General features: G+C 42.6%; 1 pseudogene; it reads right to left on the bottom strand.

Annotated features, from left to right (window-relative positions):
- Nucleotides 1-1,541: 1,541 nt before the first annotated feature.
- LOC134385694 (small ribosomal subunit protein eS1-like) lies at nt 1,542-2,250 on the bottom strand (annotated as a pseudogene).
- Nucleotides 2,251-9,992: the final 7,742 nt, after the last annotated feature.

Below are 9,992 nucleotides of genomic sequence, written 5' to 3'. Positions count from 1 at the left end.
GAGCAACCAGAGTTGCTTGGACTAGGATTGGACCTAGGATTCCTGCCACTAATAGTTATGGAACATGCCACTTCTGTGGACCTCAGGTTTAACCAGATGATCTCTGAGATAGCTTCAAAAGACAGTGATGTGGCGACTTCCAGGGTGATGGGTCCATCCTATTTTGCTCTATAGGCTGAACTTTTCTCCAGCTGTAGCTTTTGCCAGGCAATTCCTAAAGCTCTGAAGGACCCCATCCAATCAGCAGCCTCCGTTCACAAAGCTTTGCATTTTCCACCTCTCCCTCCTGCTGCTGGTCAGCCCGTTCTACATTAGCTGCACTCGCCTGTTCTGCTCCTTCCTGTCTGCCTTCTGCTTTTACAGATGTCTCTGGACCCTTGGATCTGGTCTCCCCTTAAACTGAAGTCCCAGCAATCCCAGTTCCTGCTGCTCCATCCCAGGGGTCCCTAACCCTTCTCCATCCCTTCTCTCAGGTCACATAAACATTGCAGAGCATCTCCAGGCCTCAGATCAGAAAACAGGTTCACCAAAATACATAGATCACATATGCCACTCTCAGAAAGACACTTTTCAAATCCATAAGCCTGCCTAAGACGGCTTTGTCCCTTCTCTGATCATTCGCCCTGGGGATAAAACTGCCTAGCTTCTCCAGTGGGAGCAGTTAAACTTTAAAGACCCTCTCATCTGCCATAACATTGGGACCTGGGAGGGAGCTATTATTATTTAACACCTATCAGGAGCCTTCAACTCCCTTATGCTTCCCCCGGTTCCCACTGATCTCACTCTCACTGGTTACATGCTTTGTACGGCCCCTGCTGGCAGTTCTCTATGGAACCTCCACTATACGGGTGTTGATAAATGCTATACAAAAGCCTATTAAATTAATCTAATGGCTGCCATGCTGGTCTTCTAATGACACGGCAGATAAAAGGGTGCTTCCAGGAAAGCTCGAAATTGTTTCCTTCGCTGGGTCGGGGTTTATATAAGCAAACTGTAGCTATTAAGGGGATTTCCTCACAACCCAGCCTTGTGTGCCCAGACTAGAGGCTCCATGTGGGGAACCACTTTGCCAGGTTCCTCGAGACAAACTTGCAAAACATTCAGATTTATTACTTAAATTTCCCTTCTCTGCTTTCCCATTCCTACTCCCCATGCCCCTCTCCCCTGTTGTCATTTTCTCCTTTCTTTCTGCCTTTTTATCAATCTACTTTATGCCTCTATAGATTGTCTATTCTGGACATTTTATATGAATGGAATCATACAATATGTGGTATTTTGTGTCTAGCTGCTTTCATCTCGCATATTTTCAAGGTTAATCCATGTTGTAGCATGTATCAGTATTTCACTCCTTTTTACTGCTGAACAATATTTCATTGTATAAATACACCATATTTTATTTATCTATTCATCAGTTGATGGACTTTTTTTTTTTTTTTTGTACAAATCAGACTGAATTGTAAACAGATTCTTGGACTGGTGGTTCACATCCATCAGTTCATTCAGCATCAGCACCTGTCTCATCCCCAGTAGCTTTTCTAGAACTACTGCGTTAACCATGAACCTCCAAGAGTTTTCCCAATTCGAACTTGGGCTTCTTCAGCATTTTTACTTTTTAACAAAAGTGTCTGGAGAGGATAAATAGATTGGCAAGCCTTTTCTATGTCTTTTCCAATGCTGTCTGGAATTAATTGATTGACCACTTCTTTCAAGTCTTTTGTCTACAGATCTTGGGTCAGGATTTCCATCATCTTCTTCTGGATTAGGTAGATCTGTTGATGCTGAGTGTTAAGAGTTCTTCTGTATCTGATTGTTGTGCTTTTTTGTACAACCAACACAGAATAGATGAAGCAAATAACCATCGATAGTCTTGATGTCAACATGAGCTTCAATCGTGATCTGCCATTTTTTGACCATGGAATACACTTTGTAACGAGTAAGATTCATGCCATGGAAGTTAGTCAGGCAGTTTTGCCCTGAACATCCTCAGTAATTAGCTTGAATTTTCAAAATGCAGCATCATCATTCTGCAGATCAGCAACGCTCACTTCAAACACTTGATCCTTGAGGCCATCAGATGCAATTTTGGTTCCTTGAGTCCTGGTGACTTAGTGTTTTTCCAATATTTCTTATATTGAACATAGCAGGTACTTTCACATCATACCAATCTTTTTCAGAAAACAGATCAACCACTTTCTTCTTTGATCCCTTTTTGCCACCTTTTGTAAGGTTCTTGTTCCTACCAACTGCCATGGTGCTGTTTAGAGAGCCAAAAGGCTGGATGCACATTTGGGTTGTTACCACTTTTGACTATTATGAATGATGTGGCTATGAATTTTGTGTACAACTTTTTGTGTGGACATATGTTTTCATTACTCTTGAGTGTATACCTAGGAGTGGAATTTCTGGGTTGTAAACTCTATGTTTAACATTTTGAGGCACTGCCAGACTGCTTTCCATTTTACATTCTCACCAGCAGTGTACGAGTGTTCCAATTTGTCCACATAATCACCAACACTTATTATCTGTCCTTTAGACTCTACCCATCCTAGTGGTTATGAAATGGTATCTCATTGTGGTTTTGATTTGCATTTCCCTGATAGCTAATGATGTTGAGCATTTTTTCTTGTGCTTATTGGCCATCTACATATTTTCTTTGAAGCAATGTCTATTCAGATTATTTGGCCCTTTTTCAATTGGGCCATTCATCTTTTTAGTTGACCTGTTGAATTCATCCTCCTCTTTCCATCTTTCTAGTCCAAGACACCATCATCTTTCACCTGGACCACTGCATAGTATCCTAATTATATTCTTATATCCATTATTGTTCCCTTCCAATCTACTCTTCATATAGCAGCCAAAATAATTTTTTTAAACTGCAAATCTGATCTTATCACTTCTTTACTTAACACCTTTCAATAGTTTTCCATTGCTCTCAGGAGAGAGTCTCAAATCCTTCATGTGGCCCACGGGGCCCAGGATGACTTCTCCATCCCATTTTGAACCTCACCTCTCATCCCCTTACCCTGTGCTTGCCAACACCAGCTTCCTTTCAGACTCTCAAGTGCCCCAAATTCCTTCTCTCCTTTGAACTTCTGCACATACCATCTATTCGATAAGTTTTTACTGAGCACGTGATAGGTGCCAGGCACTGGGCTAGACACTAAAGATGCTGTGGTGACCAAGACAAATACAACCCCTGATCTCTTGGGCTGGACAGTCTGGATGGGGAGGCAGAGGGTCAACAAGTAACTAAATAAATGGCTACATAATGCCAGTTGCAAAAATACAGTACATGGTTTCCTCTGCTTAAAAAGCTCTTCTTCTCCAACCTGGTCTGAACAACTATTCAGCTAACACGCCACCTCCTCAGAGAATCCTTCCAAGGTTCCCAAGTTAGGTCAAATTCCTCTCTAATGCACCCTATAACTCCTCTCCAGAGCTTATATCAGAAATTTAAATTAATTATTTTATGTTTTTATAATTATTTGCTTAATGTCCATCTCCCCCACTGCATCATAAGTCTTCTTCCCTACTAGTCCACTGTACTTAGCACAGTTTTGGCAAATTAAAGTCCTAAATGGACATTGACTGAATAAATAAATGAATTCAAGAATAGAATGAATAAATGATGGCTAGAGCCCTCGGTGCCCAGCAATGCTCCAATGGGACATCTGTTGTCTTAGGCCTTCCCCTGACTTCTTTCATTGCCACTGCTCAAGTCTCAAGTCCCAGGTAGTGTCTTCTTTAACGTAGTCACAGGAATCCAGATTGTTCCATTTTATTCTTTCATTCCATAAATATGTGCCCAAGGCAGAATTGTTTGCTTCCCCTCTTCAGGATGACTCATTAGTAGTGTCACACTCAGACAGCCCCTGGAGTATAAGGAACAGGGACAGCACTGCAAGTCCTGAGGCAGGAACTACATATATGCAGTTAATCACACTTGGAGCCTGCAGTATGTTCCAGCGGCCATCACCATCATGACCCAGGCTTCCTTCTGCCTGGCTTGCCAACATGTCATTAACCATGTTCTCTTTTATTTCCTGGGTATTCTGGGTCCAACCAGAACTCTCTCTTGGTAACTGTGTACACAAAAGAGCCAAGGTCCTTCCTGGCTAGGTTTCCAAGCATAAGTCCTAGGCCAAGACTAATGGGACCCAGGTACTCATGCCGTCTTCTAGCTTCCCCTAGAAACCTTCCTGTGCCAGCTCTTCTCTGGCCTTCACCATCCTCAGTCATTTAAAGCTACCATGTCATGCCTCTAGCCAGAGTCCCCCATCCCTTACCTCTCAATTAATCCCCAGTTCTTCTTGTTCCCATTTCTCTGTTTCCTCCTGGTTTCTCTCATCCCACATTCCTGGGACCCCAAAGTCATTTATCTTTCATTAAGTTTTCTTGATAAAACTCACTGGGCTACTTTTGATGAAGATTTTGATGCTTATTCAACATAAATGAAAAATAAGATTTAGCAAAAATGGATACTTGTGATATGGATAGATTTGATGAAGAGAACCTCACCTGGGCACCCCTTCTTCCTACAATCTGTCACTGTCATTCCAATCCCTTGAGGGCAGAGACTGGCTTTAGTCTCTATTCCTTGGTTTCAGGCACCTAACCTGCAGGTGGCAGGAACTCAGTGCATGTTTAAGGAAAGATGGACAGAAAGATGGGAGACAGGAGGAGGAGAGGAGAGAGAGAAAAAACAGTCTTAAGTTTGCATAGAATTCTATTTCTTTAGTACAGTGTCTAGAAGCTGAGCTGTCCAATATGGTTCATGTGGCTATTAAAATGGAAATTAATTGAAATTAAAAATCAGTTCATCAGCAGTAGTCATAGTTCAAATGCTCAATAGCCACAAGTAGCTACCATATTGGACAAAGCAGATACAGAACATTTCCATCACTGCAGAAAGTTCTGTTGGGTGGACCTTGGGAAACTTCTAAATGCCCATAAATGTGTTGTTTGGGGGCAATAGGTAGGTGTTTGGTGATGGTTCTAAAGTAAGGGCTTCTCCTCTCTCTCCCTCCTGACCCCTCTCCCCTGCAACCTCCACTCTAAAATAGTGAGATTTGACTGTCTTCCCAGACACTGAAAGGTCTGCTCACTGAATTGGAAAACAGGGCACCATTTTCTTTTAGGCAGCTCTTCAGCAGTTCTGTAAGAAGAGCTTCTGCTGAAAGCTTAGGAAGAGAGGAGCAGCAGAAACCACACCAAATAGAAAACAACACATCCCTGCAGAATGGCAAGAGAATCTGTGACAAGGAAACCAAGAGAACAGTCTTGACAACATATTCCAAACTTCCTGCGTTTGTTTATATCTTCAGACAGATGAGAAGTTTCTATATATAGCTGTGCTTTAACAAAATACTCTTCAGCTCGGGCTATATCCAAAGAATGATAGGTAAAGCACAATGGATTTTTTTTGCAAATGGAGAGAATGTTTTTTCAGTTTGATAAATCAGATATGCAAGTCTTCAAGTGCCAGGTTCTTTTCCAAACCATGCCTTTCTCTTTGGTAGGGTGAAACCAAACATTAAATAATTAAAGCAAATGTGCAGTAGTAAATAATTTGATACAGACCCACGGCTGTGGAAGTCAGAGACTTGTTCCTGGCCTATAGCTTTGGTTCTAAAGGTCCAGAGACATCCCAGTGACCTCTCCTAAGAGAAAGAATTCAAAGTTCAGGGTCACCACTGCCCTTCATTGAGGTAAGATTTGCTTAACTGCAAGTCTCAATCCTGAGAACACATGAGCTCCTAGAACATGTCTGTGACCCCCAAGGTCCTCAGAATGCTTGACAATGCTTCCTTTCCCCAGGTCATTGGATCACCATTCATACTTCCATGACCTTAGCTGCCAGCTCCTTTCTGCCACTTCTAAAACTACATAAGCAATTAGTAATACACATATTTAACTCCAGTGCAAACCTCTCATGTGAACTCCAGGCTGCACTGCTCTCACTCTTGTTCCACCAGTGTCTTCCCATCTCAGTCAATGGCAGCTTCCTCCTTCCAGTCACTCAGACCAAAAACATTGGAGTCATCCTCAACTCCTTTCTTTCTCATTACCCACATATAAACTCAACAAATTTGGAATCTGATCATTTCTCACACCTTCACTCCTATCAACCTAGTCCAGTGGTTCTCAGCCCCCTTTGCCAATTTTGCCTCCCAGCAGACATTTGGCAGTATCTGAAGGCACTTTGAGTTGTCACAGAGAGAGGGTGCAACTAGCCTCTAGTGGGTAGAGACCAGGGATGCTGCTTAAACACGCTGTAATGCACAGGACGACCTCCCTGCCACACACAACAAAGAATTATCCAGCCTAAAACATCAATAGCGCCCTGGCGGAGAAACCCTGCCTTGGTCCAAACCATTATTTTTCTCTCGCCTGGGTTACCTCAGCAGCCTCCTAATGGTTCTCTCTGCTTCTGTTCTTGCCTCATCTCCCATAGCTTTTCCCGCACAGCAGCCAGGGGTATCCTGTTCAATTAAGTCAGATCATATCACTTCTCTGCCAAAAACGCTTACACTACTTCCCATCTTATTTAGCAAAATCCAAGTCTTTCCAATGAGCCTGCAAGTCCGTACACAATGACCCTGTGACTTCTCTGATCTCATCTCCTTGTACTCTCTTCATCTCCTGCTCCACGCCCACCACCATGGCCTCTATGTTGTTTCCTGAACCCTTCAGGTGTATTCTTGTATCAAGGCCTCTGCTCTTGTTCCCTCTGCCTGGATCACTTTCTCTCCATGTCTCTGCATGGCCAACTCCTTCACTTTTCTAGAGGTTTTCCTCAAATTTATATCCTCAGTGAGGCCAACACTGACCCACCCTATGTATCATTTCAGCCACAGTCCCCCTGCCAGGGAAGTCCCTTTCTCCCTTCTCTGCTGTATTTTTTCCATGGCACTTACCTCATTTGAACTCATTAGGTACTTCGTGCATTTATTTGGTACATCGTCTATCTCCCCAGCATTAGAATATAAGCACCACGAGGGCAGGGATTTGGGTTTGCTTTGTTCCCACTCTATTTTCAGGGCTAGGACAGTGTCTGGAATGCAGAGGCTTTTTATTAAAAATTGTTGAATAATTTAAAGAAGAAAAGAAAAAAGAGAAAGAGAGAGAAAATGTGTTCACTATAGATAAATTAAAATGTATAGATACGCAAAAAGAAAAAAATTAAAATAATCTATTATATTAGTTCATTTCTGTTGCTTATAACAAAATGCCTGCAACTAGGTAATTTTAAAAGAAAGTGAAATTTATTGCTTACACTTTCAGAGGCTAGGAAGTCCAGAGAACACATCTGGTGAAGGCTTTCTTTGGTGGTGACTTCAGAGACATCAGGGTATCACATTGTGAAACGACGGAGCAGAGAATGCAACTAACCCCCTCATACACTCTCTTTTTAAAGTCCTCAGAACTACACCCCTGACCACCATCATTAATCCATTCACTATGGCATGGTCCTACAATCTAATCACCTCTCCAAGGCCCCACCTTTCAATTACCACAATAGGATTTCCCACACTCTTAACCATCACAGTGAGGACTAAGTTTCTAATACATGAAACTTGGGGGACACAATTCCAGCTTCAATGAATTTGGGGAGGACACTCAATCTACTACACCTATAACCCTACAGTTAACTAGATAAACTACTCTGAACATTTTGTAATATATATGGCTCTTTTAAGCCCACAAAAACACAGATTGTGGGAATCAGAGCTTGAATCCCAAATCTACGATTTGCATGTGACCTTGGGCAAGTAATTGAATTTCCTCAAGCCTGTTTTCTCATCTTGTAAACGAGAAGTATACCTCCTACCTCATTAGGATATTGTAAGGATTATTTAGGATAATGCTGGAAAAGCACACGCACAAAGCAGTAAGCGCTTGAGCAATGATGACTTTTATTGTTATCATAGCAATTTAACTGTGCATGCTGTTTTGCATCTTGCCTTTTTCTCTTATTACCTCTGAACATATCTGTATGTGCATAAATATAGTCTTCTGACATTTTTAAAAGCTCCACAATATTCCATCATATGGATACATCATGACTTATTTAACCAGTCCCCTATTGATAGCTAACTAGGTTGGTCCTGTTTTTTTTCTCTATTGATGTTGAGATAAATATCCTAGTCATAATCTTTTCCTAGATCCTTACTTATGTTCTACGGATAAAAATACTGGGTCACATGTTTAAGGCTTTTATTATCCATGTAAGATGTTACTTTTATAATGGCCCCAGTGAAAACCTGTTAGGAAATTATGAGTTTTAAAGGTTTGGCATTGAGATCAGAGAAAGTAGACACCCAGTTTGAGTAAATCAACTCATGAAAACAGGTCGATGGTAGCAGGGTCTGGGGTTTCATCATAGCAAAAGAGTCCAGTTTAGAGAAGTTGCAAGAATACCCATAAATGAAGCAGTACTGAGGTGCATAAGGGTTCAGTATTATTTACTATCAGACCTGTTAGAGTCTCTCCTATCCATCCCTACCACACCATGCCCCTAGGGCCCTAGTCCCCAAGCCCAATCCCAGACTCGGGTCACTTGGTTGTTGGAGCCAACCATCCACCTCATCCCCCCACCATCTGCTCAGGGCAGAAAAAAGGGTCAGTGGGTCAGAGAGGCTAAGGGGTATGAAGAAGTGAATCTCCTTTCATATTCTCCATCATGGATCACTGGGGACCAGGCATGAGGCTCCTGTGAATGGATAACCAGAGGGGCAGGGATGCCCAGTCTTCACCTACTTTACCCACTGCTCAGGGCACAGATATACTTAAGGCCCTCAAAAGGATGTGTTTGCTGCCAGCACAGCTCTTTAGCTGTCTTTGTTAAAAATGTAAAATATTTACATTTCTGTAACATCTTTCTCTCCACAATTTGCATGCCCTCTTAGGATCATCACATGTCTTTGAGTTCCTTCAAAATGAAAATAAAAGTCATAGTGTCCATTTGGGGAGTCATTGGAAAATTAGAAAGATCTCCATAAATGTTGCCAGCCTCAGGCAAGTTGTAAAAAACACCCAATAATAACTAAAAATGCTTGGTAAATCTCCTAAATGTTGCATTTTAAAATAACTTGGGAAAAAAAGATCAAAACAGGCCCACTGCCACTGCTACCACAATGGCTAGAGCCATTGTCCAGTCCCAGAACCATCACATCACAGAGCAGCTCATTGCAGAACAGTAGTCCTGTGGGTGGCCTGTCACTGCAGCGGTGGACTCCACAGATGTAAGAGAGGTGGCTGCAACCACTGCTGCCATTGTCACTGCCCCAATTTAACCCCACTGCTGCCAAGGATACCACAGATATGAGGGAGGCAGTTACAGCCACTGGCACTGCTGCCGCCCCCATGAGGTAACTCTGCTGTCACTGTGGACACTGTAGCTGGGTGGGCCACTGCTGTGGACACTGCAGCCAAGTAAGTGGCTGTTGCCACTGCCACTGCAGCAATTGCTGCCATGACCAGTGCTGGCCAGGCAGCCACCATCATGTATGAGCAGCCTACTGCCACTGGAGCCAATGTTATCATATGGGCAACCCACCAAAGCCACCACCACAACCACTACCACTACCACTGCAAGGGTGGCCTGCTACCATGGCACCAGCCACAGCAGCCACTGCCTTTGTGCAGGCAGACTGCCAACCACTCGACTGAACTGACACAAGGAGAGTCACCAGCAGAGTCCAGGGAAGGACAGTAATAGAAGAAGCAACTGCTTTACCAGATGACCAGATGTCAATGCAGAGATACCATAAATATGACAAAACAAGAAAATATGAGTACATGAAAGGAATACAATAACTCTCAAGAACCAGACCTCACATGGCAGGAAACCCTGAAATGACTGAAAAGGAATTCTGAGTAAAAATCTTAAGGAAACTCAACGACATACAAGAAGATATAGTTGACAACACAATGAACTGAGCAAAACTATCTAGGATATAAAGGAAGAAATTTACAAAGAGATTAATACT

The sequence above is a fragment of the Cynocephalus volans genome, chromosome 9, assembly GCF_027409185.1.
Source record: "Cynocephalus volans isolate mCynVol1 chromosome 9, mCynVol1.pri, whole genome shotgun sequence".
NCBI lineage: Eukaryota > Metazoa > Chordata > Mammalia > Dermoptera > Cynocephalidae > Cynocephalus > Cynocephalus volans.
Note: the sequence above shows the minus strand (reverse complement) of the source record. Positions and strands in the feature narration are given on the sequence as shown.